We start from the raw sequence: 23,331 nt of genomic DNA, 5'->3' as shown, positions 1-23,331 counted from the left end.
AGGCTTCTGTGTGTGAGTGGGAAGGACAGCCCACCCTTGGACCCATATAGTGACAGATAATATCAAAGACAAAGACAGATTCTAAAAGCTTCCTGTGACAAAGAGCAGATCACTTACAAAGGAACAAGAATTAAATCGCACCTAGTGTTGATTTTGAGAGATCTGATTTTAAGAGGAAAATGGAGTAATGTTTTTAAAGTGTTAAAGGAAGAGAACATTGAATCTACATGGAATTTATATTCATCCAAGATGTGAGTTATAATAAAAATTCTCATCATATAAGGCCTCAGAAGGTTTGCTGTACAAAGATACACACTGAAAATAGTGTGTTTTGGAATACACACTTAAGAAGAGACACTTCCAGGAAATGCTGCAAGAGATATAGCCCTCAAATTCTTTGGCAGTCCTCCTAATGAGTAGTGGGGTTTATATCCCTTGCCCTTGAATCTGAGTGGGCTTGGAGCTATTTGCATAATGGCAGAAGTTGTGTCATATGACTTCTGAGGCTTATAAAAGGCCATGCAGATTCCTCTTGGCTCTTTTGGAATTACCACTCTCTGGTCACTTCTTGGGATCTCCTTCTCAGAACCCAGCTACCATGCTGTGCAAAGCCCAAGCCACAAGCCACTTGTAGGTGCCCTGGTAGACAGCTCCACTGAGCCCACCTTGGAGGGCATCTAACCAAGGGACCAGACATGTGAATGAAGAAGTCTCCAGTTGAGTTGGGCCCCCAGCTTTCTAAGTCACCCCCACACATTCAGGTTTTTATAGACATTGGATAGCACAGATAAGGCATCCCTGCTGGGCTGTCCTAATTCCTGACCCAAGGATCCGTGAGCATAAGAAAATGGTGGTGATTTTATGCCACTAAGTTTTGGGCTGGTTTGCTATGCAGCAGTAGTAACTTGGGAAAGTGCAAAAAAGTTTTTAAAAGGCTAGAATTAAAGTAAAATATGTTAATGATAACCCAGAACTAAAACTTTGACCATACCAAGTATGGGGATAGAATAATATACGCCATTTGATGGAGAATTACTGGAAAAAAGTAACCAAGACTTAAAAATAAGCATGATAAATAAATATATTTCAAGATATTAGTAAGCATTAGCAATATAATTGTATTTATAGGATACTGCACAAAACAAATGAATAAACTGGTTTTTTTTTAATAGTGCCTGTGAAACAGTTACTAAGATATACCACATACTGACCATAGAATATTTCTTAGCAGATTTTAGTAACTTAAAAAACTGGTAACTTGAAGATCTCATGTTTAGGCATTAAGTGAATCGCTTTGAAATAATCCATGAGTCAGAAAAGAAATGATGATGAAAATTAGGAAATAGTTTGAACTAACAGAGATATGACCTATCAAAACTTATGGGATGCTTAGAAAAGATTTATAGCCTTAAGTACAGGTATTAGAAGAGAAGAAAGTCTAAAAAATCAGTGACTTAAGTATCTACCTCAAAAAGCTAAAAAAAAAGAAAAAGAATCGCAAACTTACCCCAAAGAAAATAGAAGAAAGGAAGTAATGACAAGGCAAAATTAATAAAATAAGAAAAACCATTCAAAATAGAGCGTTTCAGCAAAGCCAAAAGTTAGTTCCTTGTAAAGCATAACAACGTTGATAAACACCTGACAAGACTTCAGTGCAAGTCTTGACAAAAGTCTTTATTTAGACGAAGAGTGTGCAAACTACAGCTTATAGAGCAGATCTGCTTGACTGCTTGTCTTTATATAGCCTGTAAGCTAAAAATAGTTTATGCAGTTTTAAATGGTTAAAACAGGAGAATAATAGTGATTGTATGAAAATTTTATGAAATTCAGTTTTATTGTCCATAAATAAAGGTTTTTTTTTTTTAAAGATTTTATTTATTTAGTTGACAGAGATAGAGACAGCCAGCGAGAGAGGGAACACAAGCAGTGGGAGTGGGAGAGGAAGAGGCAGGCTCATAGCGGAGGAGCCTGATGTGGGGCTCGATCCCAGAACGCCGGGATCACACCCTGAGCCGAAGGCAGACGATTAACCGCTGTGCCACCCAGGCGCCCCCATAAATAAAGTTTTATTGGCACACAGTCACATTCATTTATGTATTGACTGTGGCTGCTTCTGTGGAGTTGAGTAGTTGTGACAAAGACCACATGACCCACAAATTCTAAAGTATTTACTCCGGTCTTTTTCAGAAAAAGTTCCAACTCTTGATGTACACTCTGTAAAGAACTCTTACAGATCAACAAGGTCAACAAAGACAGATAAACCAGTAAAAAATCATCAAAGACTTGAGCTGCTAACTCACAGATCTCCAGGTGGCTACTAAAGTAGTTACCATCATTCATTTTCTGAGATGTGTAAATAAAAGCCACAGGGAGATACTACTGTATTCCACCAGAGTGGCTAAAATTAAAGAGACTCATAATAGCAGATGTTGGTTAGGACGAGGAACACTCCGATGGACCGTTGTTAGGACTCTACATAGTGATGTAATCACTTCAGAATATTGTTTGGCGAAATCTACTGAAACTGCATACAAACATACCTTATGATACAATGGTGGTATTCCTAGGAGTTTATGCACCAGAAACGTGTAAACATATGCATCAAAAAACACACAGCAATGTTCTCACCAGCTTTATTCACAGTGAATCAAAACTGGAAACAGTTAAAACATCCATCAGCAGTAGAATGGGTAAGTGGTGTTCTAATCCTACAGTGGCATGTTATCAACAGTGAAAGTGACAGACCGTTGCTACATTCAACAACATGGATACAACAAACACCACTGAAGGAAGGAAGCCTGTCACAAAAGAATACATACTGTATGATTCCATTTTTATAAAGTTCAAAAATAGGCAGAACTAATCTATGGTTTGAGAAATCAAGCTAGTGATTACTTTTGGACAGAGGCCGGGTAGTGACTGAATGTGGAACAACAGGACCTCTGGTGTGTTCTGTTTCTTAATCTGGATGGTAGTTAAAATAATTGAACCTGTACTGTTCATGTGTGTCACATGAGGTCTTTTCTTTTTTATTCTTTACAGATAAGAAGTTATTATGTACAAAAAAAAAGTTTGGAAAATTTTATTTTGAACTTTGTCCCATAACTAAAAGTATTTTCTTTTTCAAATGAGGGAAGCAGTTTATGAGAAATAATTGGAGATTATATACAGATACACACACAGCACACATATATAAAGTGTTTATATAGTTATTTCTATATATATGGTCATACCTATCTGACTTCTGTTATTTTTTAAGAAGTTATAGCCACAGGAAATGCCATAGTGAGTGTTAATGCAGAAAAAGGTTATAAGTTCATTCTTCATCTGTTAAATATTTCAAATTTATTGTTTTATTGTTAACTCCTGGGATTTCTACACATGCTGTGACGTGAATTAGCCCATCATGTATTTCCTGTCATCTTAGATTGCCGATAACACCCATTGGTCATGAGTTGTTTTTTTTTTTTAAAGAGGAATTTTTCCCTTCTCTTGCAACAGTCATAACAGTCTGTGATACACACTCCCTCCCCCACTCCACTACCTCCCCCACACACAAAAAAAGAAGAAAATTTTCCATTTGTTTCTTGGGGGATAAGTTGATAAATTCTGAATTGGCCACCTCTTTGACTTTGTCAATACTAATAACAAATCTGTCACTGATTCTGTGATCTTTCTCTGAAGTCGGAGCCTAATGTCATTCTACATTTACCCTTCTACTCTGTCTGATCTCTATTTACTTTAAGACATTGATCTCACCTTTTCTGCCAGTCTTCTGCTTGATTTCACTTCCTTTTAGTTCATGATGCATTACAGTAGTCTGCTGTCATTTGATAGAACTCTCAGTTCTTGATAGACGTAGGAAGAGATCTCTTTATGACCTTCTGCAAGTGTCCAAGCATCTCATCAGAGGGGCATAGGGATGCTGGCTGGCAGGGACAGGAAGAGACAAGGCCTCCATAGGCACTGTAGTTGACCTTCCTGCTGGGGAAGAATCAGACTTCCTCTCTGGGTGCTGGGAAATCTGCTCTAAACATTTGTAAAGCTGGGACTTTTACCACCAGTTATGAGGTCACTGTAAGGAGTAACTGAAAAAAGCATTCGCTTAGTAAAGTTCCTGGGACCGTGTAATTCTGTTCTGGTTATTGTTATGGCTATTTGTTTGTATGTGGGGGGGGTTTTTAAGATTTACCATCTTAAAAAAAAAAAGTATTCTCAGTTCTCTTGGCTTAGGATAAAATAAAGTCCTTATAGTGTATGTATAAAATATAACCAGACCCTTCATATAAAGGCAACTTTTTCATTGTTAACTGAGAAGCAGGGTAGTTAAGAGCAGTCTTTGGACCCAGCGTGCTTGGGTCTCATTTCTGTCCCTTACTTAACTATGTGAACATGGGCAAGTTATGTAACTTACCTTTGTCTTAGTTTATCAGTTCAATAAGTTGTTATAAGGATTAATTAAATAAACTTCTGGCATTGTCCTTCCGGAACCTGGGATAGAAATGAAGGTCATCTTTACCAAACTACATAGAGTTTCCTGAACATACTATGCTGTTTGATAGCTCTGTTCCCCTGTATCCTCACGCCCTCAGCTAAAATTTTCTGATAGTCCTTCAAGATTAGTTCTAATCTTAACCTTGCTGTGAAACTTTTCATAACCATCTTCTCACCCTCAGGTAATTATGTTTCTCAAAATAGCTCTCTTTTGACCAGTAGTGTTTCTCATTGATTTGTTTATATGCCTATTCCCACTACTGCTGGACTGAGGTCCTTATCAACAGGGACTGGTATTGAGGTGTCTGGCTGGCTCTGTTGGTAGAGCAGGTGACTCTTGATCTCAAGGTCTTGAGTTCGAGCCCCATGTTGGATGTAGAGATTACTAAAAATAAATAAGCTTTACTATGATTTATCATAATATATTGCCAGCAAGTAATTATTGAATGAGTGAATGAAACTTCGTAGTGAAATTGTGAACTGTAACAACTGGAATGATTTGATGTTGTGGTTACTTTATTACTCATGTTTTCCTTTGCACCTTGTTTTTCATAGAGTTATATGTAAAAGAAATTTGGGTTAAAAGAATCTTCTGAAAGGTTATTCTGGAGGAAGATGAATCTTTACCCTAACTTATAGAATTGAGGCCATAATTGCCACAATCATATATATGATTATATAAATATATTATATATATATGTGTGTATATATATATACAGTGCTGTATCATCTTTATTAATTGCCATTCTTGACCTTTTGATGCCTCCCATAAGCCAACATAAAACTTTAACAAAAGTACCAAAGCCATTAAAGATGAACTTTTTTTCCAAATGGCTAGTTGAAAACCCTTATATTCCTTATTTGCTATAGTAGTTCAAGACTGTGTGCACTGAATCCCTTCATCTTTACTTCCAATCCCATGAGATGCTCCACTATTTTGCCTTGATAACACTGTATTATCCTATTTCTCCTTTTATTTCTCTGTCCATTCCTCTACTTTTCTTTTTTGAACATCTTTTCTCTAACATGCCCGTTAAAATATTAGTGTTCACAAAGTTCTGTCTTCAACCGACAGCTCTTTGTGCTCATGGTTTCTGGTGTGACTTACATAACGATAACTCTCAAATCCCGCGGGCAGACCCATTGCTGAGCATCAGATGTTTCCAGTTGCGCGTCCCACAGGTCCCTCAGACTTCACATGTCCAAAGTTGAACTTAACTTTCTTCCTTCAAAATCTTTCTCTGGTTTTCTGTATCTTAGTGGTGTTACTGCCCACTTTTTCCCTTGTGCTAGAAACACGGGGATCATTTTTGACCATTTCAGTCTTTTTTATTTTTTCCCACATCCAATTCAGATTGTCTTTCTCCTTGTCTTTACCCCTCTGGTTCAACAGTTCTCAGTCAGTCTCCTTCCTAGGCTACTTCATTAGTATCCTAACTGGTGTTTCTTGTTCTAACCTGGTTTTTCTTCAAATCCATTCTTCAGAATGGCAGAAATGAACAAAATCCTCCCGTTAAAAACTTGGAAAAATAATTGCCACAGATAAAAGTGGAACTTATAAATTAACAAGAACCAAACAAATGCCATTTCTCGGTTGAAAAAGGGGGAAAGAGAAAATTATCTATTTACAGAAACAAGATAAAAATGGAAACTTGAGCTGAAAAAGTTCAATTTCGTGAATAGTAGAAGAAACGCAAATTAAAGTAGCCCTTTTTTGGCTCATAGGTAGAGTTTCAAAATAATAATCTACTCTTGGCAAAATTACAGTAAAATGAGGATTCTTACACATTGCTGGTAGTAGTTCAAATTAACATAACCTTTTTGTTAGGGCAGTTTGGTAATATAATCAGAAGTCTTAAAATTTGCACATCCTTTGGGTTACAGTTCTGCTTCTAATAATTTCTTTTAATGAAATAATCCAGGATGTATGCAAAGATTTATGCATAGAAATTGCAAAGATATATATTTATTGGAAGGATACGTATTTTTAATGAGAAAAATTATGAACCATCTAAATGGCCAACAATAGGTGATTGGTAAAATAAATTATGTCCTACCCATATATCAGAATACTATGCATCTAACCAAAGTCATATTTTAGACTATTAAATGGCAAGATTAAATGATTTGAATATATTAAATAACATATTACTTGTGTCACAAAGTTATGGTATAAATTGGGTCATGTCTTTTGACTTTATTTTACAAATTACCACAAACTAATTAGCAAGAAGCCTTATATGTTTTCCTTTTGAAGTCTTATGTATAATTTTCAGAATACTAGATGTTTACTTATCTTCTAAATGTCAAGCAGAGAAAGAATTAGAGTCTGAGTCTAGAATCTGATCAGTCCAATATAGCAGTTGCTTCTTTTTTATATATATATAGATAGATAGATAGATAGATTTATTTATTTATTTTAGAGAGAGAGAAAGAGAGAGCATGAGCAGGGGCAGAGGTAGAGGGAGAGAGGGTAGACAGAGGGAGAGAGAATCCCAAGTAGACTCCATGCTGAGCACAGGGCCTAATGCAGGGCTCGATCTCACGACCCTGAGATCACGACCTGAGCCGAAACCAAGAGCTTAATCAACTGTGCCACCCAGGTACTCACTTTTTAAGGTATTTTAATTCAAGGGCAACAGCTAGCTTCTTAGAAACCCCATTTAGTTCTTTTGTTTGTGCTGTCCTTTCTGCCTAGAGCCTTTCTCTTTCTACCGTCTTGCCTGGCTTTCCTTAGCAATCTCTGAAATTAAATAAAATAAATAAATAAATAAAATAAATAAAATCTTTGAAAAAAAAAAAAAACACCCTAGATTGATGTGGAATACAGATGCATAGTTTCTGACCATGAAAATGCTGCAAAATAGAAGGCCATTCATATGCCTCAAGTTCCTGCCAGTTTGTTGTTTGTGCATTTGTCAAAGTGCAGCATGAGAAGAACTCAACGCTATTGTGCTTTTATGTTACCAAATGACCCTAATCAGGAGGAAGCTTTTTGGGACAAATAAGCGGGAATTGTGTCCTAGAAATGGTTCCCTGGTTTCTATAAGACCGCTAAGAGATCAGCATTGCACCTCATAGAAGGAATACGGTATGATGAAGAGAGCTATGTTTTTGGAGGCGTGTCCCTGTTCCCCAGTCTCTGGCCATGTAATCTTGCTAATTAATCCGTTTAACTGAACCTCATTTTTCTTATTTGTAAAGTGGAGATGAGCATGCCTTCTTCGATGTTGTAAGAAGGCTGCCTAATACAGTGCCTGGTGCTTTGTGGGCATTTAGTAGATGTGCACAGCTAATGTCCCTGGGGTTCAAAGAATCTTTTCTTTCTGTCTAAACCCTCTTCACTTGATTCTTTCTTTGATTTCTTTTTTGCCTACTTACCTAGATTCTACTTCGCTCTTGGTTCATTCAGATGGACATCTCAGATGGCATTCTGTTTTGGTCTTGTCACATGCCATGACCACCAGACAGCCTTGGCTCCAAGGGAGTGAGGCAGGCCAGTCACTCTCCGCTCTTAACACGCAAGCCAGCTCCCCAGGCTCTCACTCACGTCCACGCTTGCTGTGCTCCTGCTTGTCTACTCTGGCAGATTGGATGAAATATTAGTAAACATTTTTCAGTATTTATTTAAAGAACAAGAGGACAGCAATATGGGCAAAGTCATGCCTTTTCCAGCTCAGAAACAAGCGAGAAGGTTTGGCTATCATCCTCGGCATTAATCTACTTCCTTATAAGGTTATCTGTCTTGACCTCAGAATTTCAAGCTTAGCTTACTCATGTCTCTTATTCATTAATTTTAGCTGTCTTCTCTTGAATCTGTTATATATTCAGTCTTTTTGAGGGAATGTGTTCCATATAATACTATTTTATTTTACTAACCATTTCTTTTACTTCAAGGGGTATTATTGAATCTTCAGATTTGGTAGAGAGATCCATGCCAAAAAGAATTTTAGTAATTTTAGTCATATTGGCAGTAAGTATCATATTAAATATATTGAATCTCTTAAACTTCCCATTCTCTTGATTTTAGTTATCTTCCTCTTCATTAAAAAGATGATAGCCAGAATTAGGAACAGCAGGAAAAGTGGAGCAATTTTATGAACTAAAAAATGCCACCTTCTCATTAAAAATTGAATTCAGAAGCTCTGGAACGGTCAATAGAAAGATGATCTCCTAGTGGGAAGAACAGCTAGGACAAGATTCTTCTTCAGTGTAGATTTCTTCTCTGTTTACCCACTCCCACCCCCTACCATTAAGTGTTTGTTGATGATACTTTCAGGCAAACCCAGTTTACGGACAGGAACGGGATCTTGCCCCAACAAGAATATCTTATCAACACAGCAGTTACCCTCCATATATCTGAAAGCTAACTGCCCTGCATTGATCTAAATTCTAAGAATAGCTGACAAAAAGCTAAATGAAACTAAATCTGTTCTGCTTTTTCCCAATTCCCATTGTAATGATAATGAACACTTTATTGGTCTTTTTGTCCAGAGAAATTTCTAAAGGTGAGATCATGTCAGTGCTTTTCAAACTTTTTGTGTGTTGGGGGGTGGGGTGGGAGAGGCAAGGAACTAAAGAGCTTACTTTATAAGCAAGAAATGTAAAATAGATAAACATGGAACTAGTCCCATGGAAGCTGAGTAGGATGGGGACCGTCTCCATTCCTTGTGTTAATATTTTTCTTATCCGTGATTACAAACACAGTATTTCAATGACTAGCTTAAAAGTAATATCAGAGATATTTTTCAAGCAATATTTATTCAGTACTTAGTGCAAGTTAAACAGAAGGCAGAATCTAGTATTGCTGGAGACAGAATGGCAAATAGGATGCAGTCTTCATCCCCAAGGGTACGGTAGGTGACACAGTGAAGTAATTAGGCATTTCTAGCCCAGGGTGATAAAAGCTATACTATTGTGTGCCCACTTTGTCCCTGAGACTCATTCTTGTCTAGTTGATTTCAGTGATTCTTGCTCAGAAAGTAGAAGAAGAAAAATGACACTAGTTGTTTTTACCAGATAAAGTATTCCTTGAATTCTTGACATCAGAAATAATCAGCAGACTTTATTTAAACGTTGTTTTTTGCCATTTTCAACATGGATGAACCCTGAGGGCATTTTGCTAAGTGAAATAAGTCGGAGAAAGACAAATACCTTATGATCTTACTGATACATGGAATCTAAAAAAAAAAAAAATCAAAAACAGAAAAACCTGAATTCATAGATACAGAGAATAGATTGGTGGTTGTCAGAGGATGTGTGTATGTGTGTGTGTGTGTGCGCGCGCGTGTGTGAAAGAGAGAGAGAGAGAGAGAAATGGGTGGAGGTGGTCAAAAGTCACACACTTCTAGTTAAAAATAAATCCTAGGGATATAATGGATAGCAGGGTGACATAGTTAATAGTTAATAATACTGTATTATATATTTGAAAGTTCCTAGGGGCAGATCTTAAAAGTTCTCATCACAAGTAAGAGGTTTATAACTATATGTGGTGATGAATGTTAACTAGAATTATTGTGCTGACCATTTCTCAATAATACATATATCGAATCATTATCTTGTATACCTGAAAGTAATACAAGGTTATATGTCAGTTTTACCTCAATAAAAATATTATTTAAGAATGGCATATTTATGTAAAAGATAAAATTCAGTAATGATCACAGGCCTAAATTGTTTTCTTTTATAGTTTTGAAGCAGAATGTACATGGACAGAATTTGTCTTGTGAACTTTGAAATACTGAGAAATGATTACAGTCAGCTAGGTGGTCTGTGTCATTGTCAAAACCAAATCATTTGTCAAGATGCTGATCTTTTTTTTTAAAAAAAAATATTTATTTATTTGAGAGAGAAAGGATGCACATGAGTTGGGGGAGGGGCAGAGGGAGAGAATCTCAAGCAGATTCCCTGCTGAGTGTGGAGCCCAGTGAGGGGCTACCCATGAGATCATGACCTGAGACAAAATCACCAGTCGGACACTTAACCGACTGAGCCACCCAGGTGTTCCAAGTGGCTGATTTTTACCACCCATTTCTATCTTAAAATGATAGTAGCTTTTTTTCTTTCAAAACTCTTAATCATAGTAATTTCCTTATTGTAAGAGTGATGGGGTGTTGAAGAATATCTTTTTCCTAAGGAAAAAATCTTTTCCCATTTTTTCAACATTTCTGTGTGTTGGAAACATTTTATAAAAAAAAAAATTGAAGGAACTTTACAGCAAACACCCACCACACCACGTGGAGTATTCAGCTAACATTTTACTGTAATTGCTGTATCACATGTCTGTCACTCTGCCCATCCATCTGAATTTGTTGATGTTTTAGAGAAAGTGGCGGATGTACCCAAATACTTCAGTATTCGTATCATTAACTAGAGCATAATGTTTTGTTTGTGGTTCTTTTTAAATTTTTTCTTTTGAGGTAAGATTTATATACTGGGAAATGCACAAGTCTGAGTGTGCTGATAATGTGTTCTAACATATATGTATTCCTATATAACCAAAATCCCTATCAGGATGGAGAATATTACTGTCACTGCAGAACGTTCCCTCATGTCCCTCCCAGCAGACCCTCTCCTCACCACCCGGAAGGCACTGGCCCTTTTTCCCCGGGTGTATTAGTGTTGCCTGTTCCAAAGCTCCATATAAATGTAATCATGTCATCAGTTTGTCTGTTTATGTAAGGGTTCGTTCACAAAGTGTTGTTGCATGTATTAGGAGTCTGTGTCCTTTTGTCGATAAGGAGTATCCCGATTTTGCCTGATCTTTCCCCAGAGTGGGTGTACCAGTTTATATTCCTGCCAGCAGTGTATGTGAATTGTCTTTGCTCCACATGCTGGCCAGCATTGAGGGTCGTCAGTCGTTGTAATTGTGGTCATCCTGGTGGGTTTGTAATAGTATCTCTGTCTCATTTTAATTTGCATTTCCCTGATGATCAATGATGTTGAATATTTTATCGTCTGCTTATTGGTCATTTGTATCTTGCATTGTGAGATATTTTCTAAATTTTCTAAACAGTGTTGATTTTATATGTAGATGATGGATCTGTTTGTCAGTCATGTTAGAGAATTCTTTATTGTGTTAAGGAAATGTCCATTTATTGGTACCAGAGAGACATGGGAAATAGAAAAATTAGAATACCGGAGCGCCTGGGTGGCCCCGGTGGTTAAGTGTCTGACTCTTGGTTTGGCTCAGGTCGTGGTCTTGGTGTCATGAGATTGAGCCCTGCATCAGGCTCTGTGCTCAGCATGGAGTCCGCTTGAGACTCTCTTTCCCTCTCCCACTCCTGTCCGATAAATAAACAAATCTTTAAAATATATATTATAAAAATTTTAAAAAGAAAATTAAAAATTTTAATAGTAATTTCAGGCCTTTGCTTTTATGTGTCTTTAGAAATAGGTCAATTTTAGCTGTCTATCACTACTACTTCTGTTATTTTTGGATTTGAAATTTTTCTCCATATAGGTATTTGAATTTCTCTTGAAAAAGCAAAGGAATAATGTCAAATGTGCTATGAAATACTAGTAATTTACAATTCAATTCCAAATATGTTTGCCTCCATAGACTATTTTATAATATCTGTTACCTAGAGTAAATAATTAAATTGGCCTGGTATCTTAGACTTCATCTAATTGTAAGTACTTTTTAAAAATCTAATTACAAAATCTAATCACTACATTAGCAGAAGTAAAATACCATTTCCTCAAAACCCTTGAGAATTTTTTATTTCCATACTTGTGAGGTAAATTATTTGTGAAGCATTGGCCCTGAGCTCCAGATCAAAAAGAACTGCAGGTGAGAAATCACACTAGTGTTCAAGTGAGAAAATGGCATGTAAGCAGGTTATTACATTGGCCAGAGTTGTTATTGTCAGCCATGTTCGGGGGAGCATGACTGATTTCCAGTGATTGTATAACAGAATTATACTTACCATATAAATGCACTTTACATTTTGAGACTCTAAAAAGATTTAATAGATAAAGTACATGTTACAATACCTGACTCCCAGCTAATATTCCACAAAATTTAGTTCCCTGTTCTCTTACAAAGCTCTAGAGGACGTATTGTTACTAATCTACTGATGGATAAAGCTTCTGAAAGTCCCCAAATTATATTTTCCACTTCAGCCTTTTTCTTGGGATACTGAAAATAGTTGCTGCTGAATTTTAAAAAATTGGAACAGGACAGGGGAATTATGAGATATTTTATTTGCCAAGTAATTTTATTATAGTAGAAATATCATCAAACACCTTTTATGTTATTCACAAAATATAAGCTGTACTTTATTACTCTCACATTGTATGGGTATACCTGGTGAGTTCTTTAAGTATCTTGTGTATTAACAGAGTTTTCACATGCCTATGTCTTATATCCTTTGAAGGAACAGTAATTTCCCTAAAATCACAAAACATACTTGAAGGCAAAGCTAGAATTAAAAACCCAGAACTTCTGCTCCTAGTCGGGTACCCTTCAAGCAGGGTATGCCACTGCATGAGGGTCCTTACTCTCTCCCAGTGGTTTTTAAACATTTTAACTACTACAAATAATAAGAATTATATCTTATGCCACAATCCAATATATATATTATTGGAGCCTACATCTTTGTATTTTCTATATCTATAATCTCTATATAGAGATTATTATCTCCGAAGCAAATGTTTTACAAACAATATCTACTCACACTGCATGAGATGCACTGTTTTCTTTTCACCTCATCCGATCTCTTCCTGTTCCATATTTTTAAAAATTGATTTCACGAAACATCAATAGGTCAACTGTGATGAGGGAGTGGGAGTACTCTGCTCTGATGGGGAGGAGTCTTTTATCACTGACACTGTTGAGAATTGCTGGCACATGGAGGTAATAAAAAGCAGACCAATTGTAACTTCGCCAGTTTGATTATTGTTTCTAACCTCTGTAGACAGCGTCCTTTTTCTTCGCCTGTACCAGGGTCGCCTATGCCCACTGGACCGCCCTTGGTACACCAGTGGGTCAACAGTTTGAAAAACAAATATTCTGCTTTGTATTGAACTGCTGAAGCTTGTGATTTACTGAACTTCTAAGAACTAAAATGCTTATGTTCAACTGCTGTGTGGAATCTTCAAATAAATATGTTTTATTTTGCATATGGACCAAGTATACAAAGATTTTTCTGGGCTAGGCCAATTTGGAAAGTTTTCCTGAGTAGTAAGGAGTGAAAAATAAATATGCCAGTAGCAGTTTGATATATCAAGAACATGTTTAAGAACAAGCTTTTCATCTTTAGAGATGAGGAATTAGTTCAGAATTAGCTTAATGATCATTTACTGGGTTTGATTGGGTTTATTCTTCAGGGAACTGTATTCACTCATTTAAGGTTTCCATAATGAGATTACAAAATTATTTCTCCAGAATGTAAATTGATACTACAAATACAATTTTGTGACTTTTTAGGTTATAAGGAATAATTGATATTTTATATTCCCTCTGCAAAAGCAAAAGAAATCTGGAAAGTATAAAGAAGAAAAATAAAAGTCGCCTATAATTTCATCACCCACAGATAGCATTGTGGTTAACAGTTTATGTATTTCAAACTATTTCATGAATAAATTCATGTTTTTAAAAAAATGAAGTCATATCATTCATTCTGACTTTTGCATGTCTTTTTTATTCGGTATCATGGTCACATATTTCTGTGTCAGGACATACAAATATACATTATATATAGTGGCATATAGCCATCAGGAAACTTTTTTTTAAAGGACTAGATGATAACTTTTTTAGTCATGTGGGCCTTTTGGTCTCTGTCACAACTACTCATTTTTGCCATTGTAGCAGAAAAACAACTAAGGCTGTACCTAAACTAACAAGTGTGACTGTATTCCAATCAAACTTATATGTAAAAATGGAACATAATTTGCTGACCCCTGCTATGTAGTATTCCAGTGTTTGCATTTGTTTATCCAGCCCCCTACTAAAATATCTAGGTGGTATCTAGTGCTTTACTATCATAAATAACACTGCTGTGAACATCCTTGTACATATACATTTGTGTACTTTATCTTTTCGTGATAATTCCTAGGACGCTTATTGCTAAAATAAAAGGTATTCGTGTTTTAAATATTGATATATCTTGCGAGGTTGGCATGCAGAAAGGTTATTTACAAACCAGTAGTGTGGGAATACTGGTTTCACCACAACTTCCCCTGTATTGGAGCCATCAAGTTTTACTGTCTGCAAATAAAGATAGGAAACAATATTTTGCTTTTTAATTCATAGAAGTTTGACATCTTTCGCATTTTAATTGACTGTTTTTATTTTCTTTAATTGTCAATTCTCATTGGACGTTGTTTGAATTTTATTGACTTGTAGAATTTTTGTAAATGTATTCTGAATATCAGTTCTTTGGCATATGAATTACAAATAATTTATTCAAATATTTTGCCAATCTTTTTTTAACAGCTTCATTGAAGTATAATTGACATAAATGTATTGCACATATTTAAAATGTACAGGTGATAAATTTTATGTTTACACACGCGAAACTATCACCACAATCTAAGTCATTTATTTGTCACTCCTATAGTTTTCTAATCCTTCCCACTTGCCCTTCTCACTCCCTTATCTCCAAGTAACTACAAATCTGCTTTCTGTTGTTGTAAATTAGTTTACATTTTCTGGAGTTTTACATACATGGAATTGCATGGTATACACTCTGTTTTTGTCTTGCTTATTTCATTTAGCATACTTATTTTTTTTTTAAGATTTTATTTATTTATTTGACAGAGATAGAGACAGCCAGCGAGAGAGGATACACAAGCAGGGGGAGTGGGAGAGGAAGAAGCAGGCTCATAGCGGAGGAGCCTGATGTGGGGCTCGATCCCACAACGCCGGGATCACGCCCTGAGCCGAAGGCAGATGCTTAACCGCTGTGCCACCCAGGCGCCCCTTAGCATACTTATTTTGAGATCAGCCATGCTATTGCATGTGTCAGTAGTTCGTTTCTTTTTTTGCTGAGTAGTAGTCTGCTGCCAAATATACCATAATTGTTTATTCATTTTGAGGGACATGTGAGTTGTTTCCAAATTTTGGCACCTTAAAGCTGCCAGGAACATTCCTTTAATTTGTCTTTTAATTTTAAAGTGCATTTTATCATACGGGAAATTTTTATTTGTATGTAGTCAAGTATGTTGGGATTTTTCCTTTTGGAATTGTATCTTGCTCCCCCTTATTCAAAAAATTTTTTTCCCATTTTCTTCTATAACTTAGTAGTTTCTTTTTACTTTTTGAACTTTGACCCATCTGGAGGGTTTTGTTTTTTTTTTATGGTAATATTTCCCCAAATGGATTACCCTTTGGCCCAGCATTCTTCTTGCCCCTCAGTTATTTGAAATATCACCACTTTATAACACAAATTTCCAAATTTGCGTAGGTCTTATTTCTAAACTCTATTGATCAATTTGTCTATTCCTACATCAGTATTATACTGTATCAGTTATTGTTGTGATACTTTGTTAAGGAGATCCCTGTTTTGTTCTTTGCAAAGAATAATTTTTCTTAACATTTTTTTTTCATAGATGTACTGTGGAATCAGCTTGTCAAATATTCTTAAAATTTCTCTTGGGATATTAAATGGCATTTGAATGAATTTGTAGATTGACTTTAAAAGAGTTATGATTGACCTTTTTGCACAGTCAAGTCTGCCTAGCCAGGTGTATGTATGTCTCTACACTTTATTATTTTTAACTAAAGATTTTTAATAGGTAATGTATGTAGAAGATAAAAAATGGCAGATGATGAAGTATTACCCAGTGTCCTAGTCCCCCTATACAGAAGCAACCACTACTATTAATTTCTTTTTGATATTCTGTGCCTATTCAAGCAAATATGTGTACAAAAAATAGCATTAAGTGTAACAAGCACATCTAGCTTCTGTGGGACCTGGAGTGAAAACTGAGACCTTGTATAAGAAAATGAGTGTCTAATTAGGTACAGAATGAGTAGTTGTTTACAATGAGAAAAGAAACCACAACAAATTAGTTTCTAAGAAAACTGACAAAAGTACAAACAATGGCAGAAGTCCAGAAAAATAACACTTCTTTTTGACTCTCTTAAATGCACCTAAATGATATTTGTTTTGTCTGTATTTTATTGGATTGTCTTCTCATATGACAATGATTTTTTAAAGTCATTCTCTGTAAGAATAGAAAGTTAGTTTGGTCTTTTTCCTCCAGTGTTTAGAATATGGTTACATGATATGACTCTGCCCCTTTGTGTCTCAGCTATTTAATTGTTTTTGTAGTGTGAATTAGATTTTTTAATTTACATTTTTTTGGTTGTATAAAAATATGAGTGACAGTGAAAAATACTTTAATCATTTTTTCTGCTGGTTTACAAAAATATGTATTTCTAATAGCTTTTCAGTTTGTTAGTTTGGTTTTAATTTTTCTTTTTTAAATTATATATATAATAACATTATTAAAGGGTCAAACCATATCAACAAAGTAAATATCCTCCTTCATTTCCCCTTTCCCATTCCTACCCCCTTTGTCAGAGGTAACCTTTGTCATTGGTTTATTTACTATTTATTTAATTTTAATTTTTTAATTTAAATTTAGTTAACATAGAGTGTATTATTAGTTTCAGGGGTAGAATGTAGAGAATCATCAGTTGCATGTAACACCCAGTGCTCATTACATCAACTGACCTCCTTGATGCCCATCACCCAATTACCCCATCATCCCCTACCCTCCTCCCTTCCAGCAACCCTGTTTGTTCCCTATAGTTAAGAGTCTCTTATGTTTTGCCTCCCTCTCTGTTTTTATCTTATTTTATTTTTCCTTCCCTTCCCCTATGTTCATCTATTTTATCTTTTAAATTCCACGCATGAGAGAAATCATACGGTGTTTGTCTTTCTCGACCTTTGCCATTAGTGTGTATGCTTCTAGTTGTCTTTTAAAAGCATTTACATACATGTACATCTAGAAATATATTGTTTCTGTTAGCAAATAGGATCATACCATCTGTGTTGCTCTGCAAATTGCTTTTTGACTTTTTAATCTTTGGGTTTTTTTCATGTTTGTACATATAAGACTACATCAGTATTTAAACGCTTGAAAGCAACGCTTATCAAACTTTTAATGTTCTTGTTAAAATGCCAGTACTGATTCAGACAGAGGGTTTAGGGTAAGGTACAGAGACTGTGTTTCCAACAAACTCCCAAATGATGCTAGTGCCGTTGGTCCCTACACTTCGAGTAGGAAGACTATAACATATACTTTAACTAGATGTACCATAGTTTAATTATCATCCAGTTGATTAAATCATTGCCATCGCCTCCCAAATAGTACAGCAATGAACATTGAAATTTCCTCATGAGAGAGATTTTCTTGAATGTTCTCAGTAGACAGTCATTGCCATTGTATCCTGGGGAGAGGGGGAGTGGCAGGGGGAGAGTTCTCCAACCCCACCTCTGTATTTATATTTCTTTTCTTTTTCGTATTTCATTGCATTCTTAGAACTTCTAGTAGCATGTTGAATAATCTCATTAATAATGATTCTCTGACAGGAATATAAAACTGATACATCCATTGGTAATATTTATAAAATTTTTAAATATGAAAACACCTTGACGTAATTATTCCTTCTAGAAATCTAGTCTTCTGAAACTCTTAGACGTGTGTAAAAAGATCTATATACAAAGATGTACAAAGATGCATATTAAAGCACTACTTGTAGTAGAAAAATTACAAGCAACCTTAAATGGCCATTAGTAGAATGATTGAATAAATTGTGGTATAGTCAAACTATGGACCACTGTGCTGCTGTCAAAAAAGAGATGGTCATAATACTGATAGGGAAAGTTATTAAGAGAGAAATACAAGTTGCAGAAGAGTTCTTATTGGCTGATTCATTCTATATTTTAAAGTGTGTGTGTGTGAGGTGTGAGAGAGGTGTGTTTGGAATACACAGAAAAAGTTTGGGAGGCTTACACACCAAACACATTAATAGGGTTTATCTCTGGGGAGAGTAGTGGTATTGACAGGTAGTTTGGGGCTTAGTATAGGGGAGGTTTTTCTGTTTTCTCTTTCTTTTATGTATTGTTTACACCTTCTATACTAAATACTTAGCTTTTAAAATTTGAAAATGATGAAAGAGAGAAGGAGAAAAGACACTCTCAGTCAACAGAAAGAACTAGCTGAAAGAACTCTAGGGAGAAGCAGAGAGCAGACAAATCCAAACCATCGGTAATCAGTACAATTTTCTTAAATAGGCAGTCTGTGAACCCGGAAAAAATCAAATGGTACAAAAGTGTATATGGTGCAATAAAATAGCACCTCACACCAATTAGGATAGCTACTCTCAAAAACAAAGCAAAATGGAAAATAACAAGTTATAGGTGAGGATGTGGAGAAATTGATTGGAATCTTTCTGTACTATTAGTGGGAATGTGTAGCCGCTGTGGAAAGCAGAATGGTGGTTCGTCAATAAATTGAAAACAGAATTATCATATGATCAGCAGTTCCACTCCTGGATGCACTCAGGAATGATTGAAAGCACCGTCTCCAGGAGTTAACTGTGCATTCATGTTCATAGCAACATTATTCACAGTAGTTAAAATATTAGAAGCAACCCGTGTGCATCAGTGGATGAACCAACAAACAGAACATGGTATGTACATACAGGGGAATGTTATTCAGCCTTGTAAAGGAAGGAAGTTCTCACACATGCTTTATAACACGGATGCACCGTGACATTATGCTAAGTGAAATAAGCCAGTCCCAAAAAGACAAAATACCATACGATTCAATTTCTATGATGTGCTTAGAGTAGTCAGAATTAGAGAGACAGAGAAGGGTGGTTGCCACACGCTTAGGAGGGACAGAAGGAAAGGGGTGTTGCTGTTTAATGGGTGTAGAGTTTCAGTTTTGCAAGATGAAAAGAGTTCTGGAGATGGATGATGGTGATGGTTGCCCAGCAATGTGAGTGTACTTAATACCACTGAACCGTACACTTAAAAACGGTTAAGATTGTACATTTTCTATAATTATTTTACCACAGTTTTAAAATTTGAGGGAATGAGTATATGGTCACAAGTCACTGTCCATCTCTCTTTATTTGCCAGTTTCCCAGTTATCCTCTTGTGAGGCAACCACTGGACCAATTTTCTGTATATTCCTCAATGCATCAGTAGTTAGTTATAGCTCTCTCTTTTGAATTCCCATCTATGTAACATGTTCTCCCACTTCAGCATGGCTGAGACTAATCCGAGGGAGCTTGTTAAAATGAGGGTTTTGTGGCCTCATCTTTTGCAGTTTCAAGTATGTGGTGTGAGACCCAACTACTCATTTTTCTGAGGCCCAGTACTCAACTTTGAGTATTTCATCAAATAGTCTGTGGAACTCACGCAGATAAACCTTGTAAGTCATTTGTAAGCTGCTGCAAGGCTTTACAAATTGAGTTCACCTATGTAGGGACCATTTCTAATGTACTTATGGTACCAAGTGAAAGTCATTGTCCTTGAGGCCTTCATACCTTCTCTGTCTAGGTGTGGTACAAAGTTAGTGTCCATCATAGTAATATTGTGACACCATGCAAAGATTAAGTATGTTCAACCTTGTTAAGGAAGGGGAGCCTGTGTTTAGTAAAGATTTTCATGAATTCTTCAAAATAAAAAAAATATGTGTAGAGCACAGTTTCTCAAGTTTAAGGTCTGTAAGGACTGCAAGGACCCCAAGTTTGAGAAACATTGCATTGGGATTGAATTCTGTGATTACAGAGTCAGCTGGTAAACATAAACATAATGTGAATGCCAGAAATAACATGCTTACTAAAACTTGACATTATCATAAACATTTAAAAGCAAATTTTAGAACTGATGCAGAAAATTCACATATAATAAAGAATAAATTTATGAATTCCTGTTGGAGAAGCAATGGTATAAAACATTGAATCCATGAGAACCTTGAGAATCCTTGAAAAAATTATTATCCTGAACATCTTTTCTCTTATAGTGCTGATTAATGGAAGTTTTAGAATTCAAGTAACTGTCTGTTTCAACAAATATACATTGAGCATCTGTTATGTTTTAGGCCACTGGAGTTTCAACGGTAAATAGGGCAGCGATGGCCAAGAATGGGAGAAGTGGGTCAGGAAATGTTTTTGGTTAAGGTCTGAAGAGTAAGTTAAGTTTTTGCTAAACTGAGGAATAGGGTTAAGGAAATGCGATGAAGCTGGAGATGTGGGGAAGGATAGAAATATAATGTCAAAGTCATGTGGCAACTGTGTTCAGAATGTTGCTTCATAGTTATAATTTCTCCTGTTTCCTTCTGGAGATTAAGGAAAACCGATTCACCTTCATTGGAATGAGAAGCTTTCTTAAGAAATGTTGGAGGGTTCTAATGTATTTTTGCTTTGTTAGTTGAGCCAGTACTTATAGTAGACTTGTGATAGATTGTCAAACAACATCCTGCAGGGATTTAAGGCTGTTAAAATGCTTAGGTTTTATGTGGTGGGGATTTTTTTTTTTTTAAGGACTTACATGTAATTTTGTGAATTATTGAAAAGAAGCTTAAGAACAGCAAGTGTGCAGTTTAACATAAAATGGGCAGAATTGATTTATTTCTCTACTTAAAGAGCTTTTTAAGAATTCCAGTGCATGAGAGACTATGGACTGTGAGAGGCAAACTGAGGACTTCAGAGGGGAGGGGGTGGGGGAAGGGGATAGCCTGGTGATGGGTAGTAGGGAGGGCACGTATTGCATGGTGCACTGGGTGTTATACGCAACTAATGAAGCAATCAAACTTTACATCGGAATCTGGGGATGTACTGTATGGTGATTAACACAATATAATAAAATAAAATTAAAAAAAAAAGAATTCCAGTGCTTAAACCTTTAAAATCAAACAATAGAAATTCCAACAATGCAGAGCTAATGTAAATGAAAACTGTTATAATCTTCCAAATAACAGCATAATAAAGTAACCTTGAAACATTGGTGTTGGCCCTACGTTGTTTTCTGTTTGAATTGAGTGGCAATTTCCAGCATTGCAAAACAGTGATGGAATTAAGTGATGTTTCCAGTAAAAGAATTTTGCAAGTATAATATGTTTTAGTATTAAATTCTACTTGTGCATTTAGCAATTAAAATTATTCTTGTAATGATGATGGCATTAGAAGGAATAGGGAGCTGTCAAAGAGAATTTGAAGCTTAATTATCTCTTTGGTAACAAAATGCATAATCTTCCATTACAACGCTTATTTTCTTATGGTAATTGACTCATTTGCTCACTGCTTATCAATTTAACTTCCCAACCACAAACATCTGCTCTTACATTGTGTTTAATTGGTGTGAATACTAGCTACAGAGAAGTTAAAATCCCAAGAACATTTTAAAGGCAATATTTTATAATTCATGAAAGGGAAAAGTAAATGATGAATTGAACATTGTGATAATTTTTTTCTAATAGTCTTTGAAAATCTGTTTACTAAAAATGCATACTAAAGCTATATTAATTAGATTTTTTTGAAGAGGATTTTGCTGTGTTTTCCAGAATTACTCTGCCTTAGGGGGAGTCTCAGTCCTTTAGACTCAAGGAATATAGCACTTCCTCAGAAACATGGTACCTAAGGGTTAAGATTGCAGGTTCTGGAGGTGTTTTTTTCAGCATGTTACTATTTAATCTAAAGAAGAGGGGCAGGGAGAAGAAGGGGATAAAGAAAGGGGGGGTGATCAGAAGGGGGAGTGAAGCATGAGAGACTGTGGACTCTGAGAAACAAACTGAGGGCTTCAGAGGGGAGGGGGTGGGGGAATGGGATAGGCTGGGGTTGGGTAGTGGGGAGGGCACGTATTGCATGGTGCACTGGGTGTTATACGCAACTAATGAATCATCGAACTTTACATCGGAAACCGGGGATGTACTGTATGGTGACTAACATAATATAATAAAAAATATTTTTAAAAAAGGGGGCAGGGAGGAATTGTGTGTGTGTTTGCTTATAATTTTTAGACTGGAAAGCTAAACCTTAAAAATTTTTAAATGGCTACATATAGGGAAGGGAGAGAACAGGGTGGGGAAAACAAGGTTAGGAGAAAGACTTGTTTGAATATACCTTGTTTGTGTAGATTTGGGATTATACAAAGTAATTCTGGAAAGGGGAAAGTAAAATGAAACAAATGACTCTAAAGGTGTATCTAGTTTGTAGCATAGCTACACAGAAAGCTACAATTTCAAGTGAAAGTTATTATTACAAATAAATTTAAAATAGTAATTGAACCATATATATCTAACAGGATATACTCTTAAGGACAAAAAGAACTGCAAAAATCTTCAACTGTTTTCTGTTATTATATTATTGGTGGAGATACTGGTATAGTTATTCTGAGACTACTGAGTGAGTAATTAACTTGGTGTCGTTGAGAATGGATTTTTAGCATGAGAGAAAAGAGATACAGAAGTAAAGTTATTAAGATCCAGTTAAAACCTATAGCCCTGAATTTAATTGGATAACAGAATGAAATCATGATTAATTTTATATTTAAAAAGTACGTAATTCCTGGTTTTGTTCACAAGTAGGGCCTAAAAACAATGACCAGAAGATACTAAAGACTACTAGGGTCCTGTTAAAAAGGACTTAGGAACTTTCAGTGGACTTAAGCTTCCATTAGTCAGAGATGGGATAGTTTGAAAATCAAAAGAATAATAACTTGCATGGATTAAAACAAATCAAATATATTTCAATCCATGAACTTATAAGAATACTTTTTTAAAAAAAAACCTTTCAATGATTTCCTTCAGTCAGAACGATTAGAGAACCAGACCATTGTTTTGAAAATTGGTAAGTAAAGGGAAAATATCAAG

At 35.7% G+C, this 23,331-nt stretch overlaps 1 protein-coding gene and 1 long non-coding RNA gene across 7 annotated transcripts in view; one reads left to right on the top strand and one right to left on the bottom strand.

The window, feature by feature from the left end:
* Window positions 1-8,005, bottom strand: part of LOC117802335 — a 30,679-nt gene extending 22,674 nt beyond the window's left edge. The window contains exons 1-3 of one of the 2 annotated variants that reach the window (XR_004625497.1): window positions 7,876-8,005; window positions 4,415-4,491; window positions 3,990-4,088 (exon numbers count right to left, since the gene is read on the bottom strand). This is a non-coding gene — a long non-coding RNA (uncharacterized LOC117802335). Of the gene's footprint in view, window positions 1-3,989; window positions 4,089-4,414; window positions 4,492-7,875 lie in introns of those variants that run through there. The other variant, XR_004625496.1, reaches the window with a different exon arrangement.
* Window positions 1-23,331, top strand: part of NEO1 (neogenin 1) — a 206,486-nt gene that overhangs the window by 66,116 nt on the left and 117,039 nt on the right. The window lies entirely within an intron of this gene.

The sequence above is a fragment of the Ailuropoda melanoleuca genome, chromosome 5, assembly GCF_002007445.2.
Source record: "Ailuropoda melanoleuca isolate Jingjing chromosome 5, ASM200744v2, whole genome shotgun sequence".
Lineage (NCBI taxonomy): Eukaryota > Metazoa > Chordata > Mammalia > Carnivora > Ursidae > Ailuropoda > Ailuropoda melanoleuca.
This window is presented reverse-complemented; position numbering and strand designations above follow the sequence as displayed.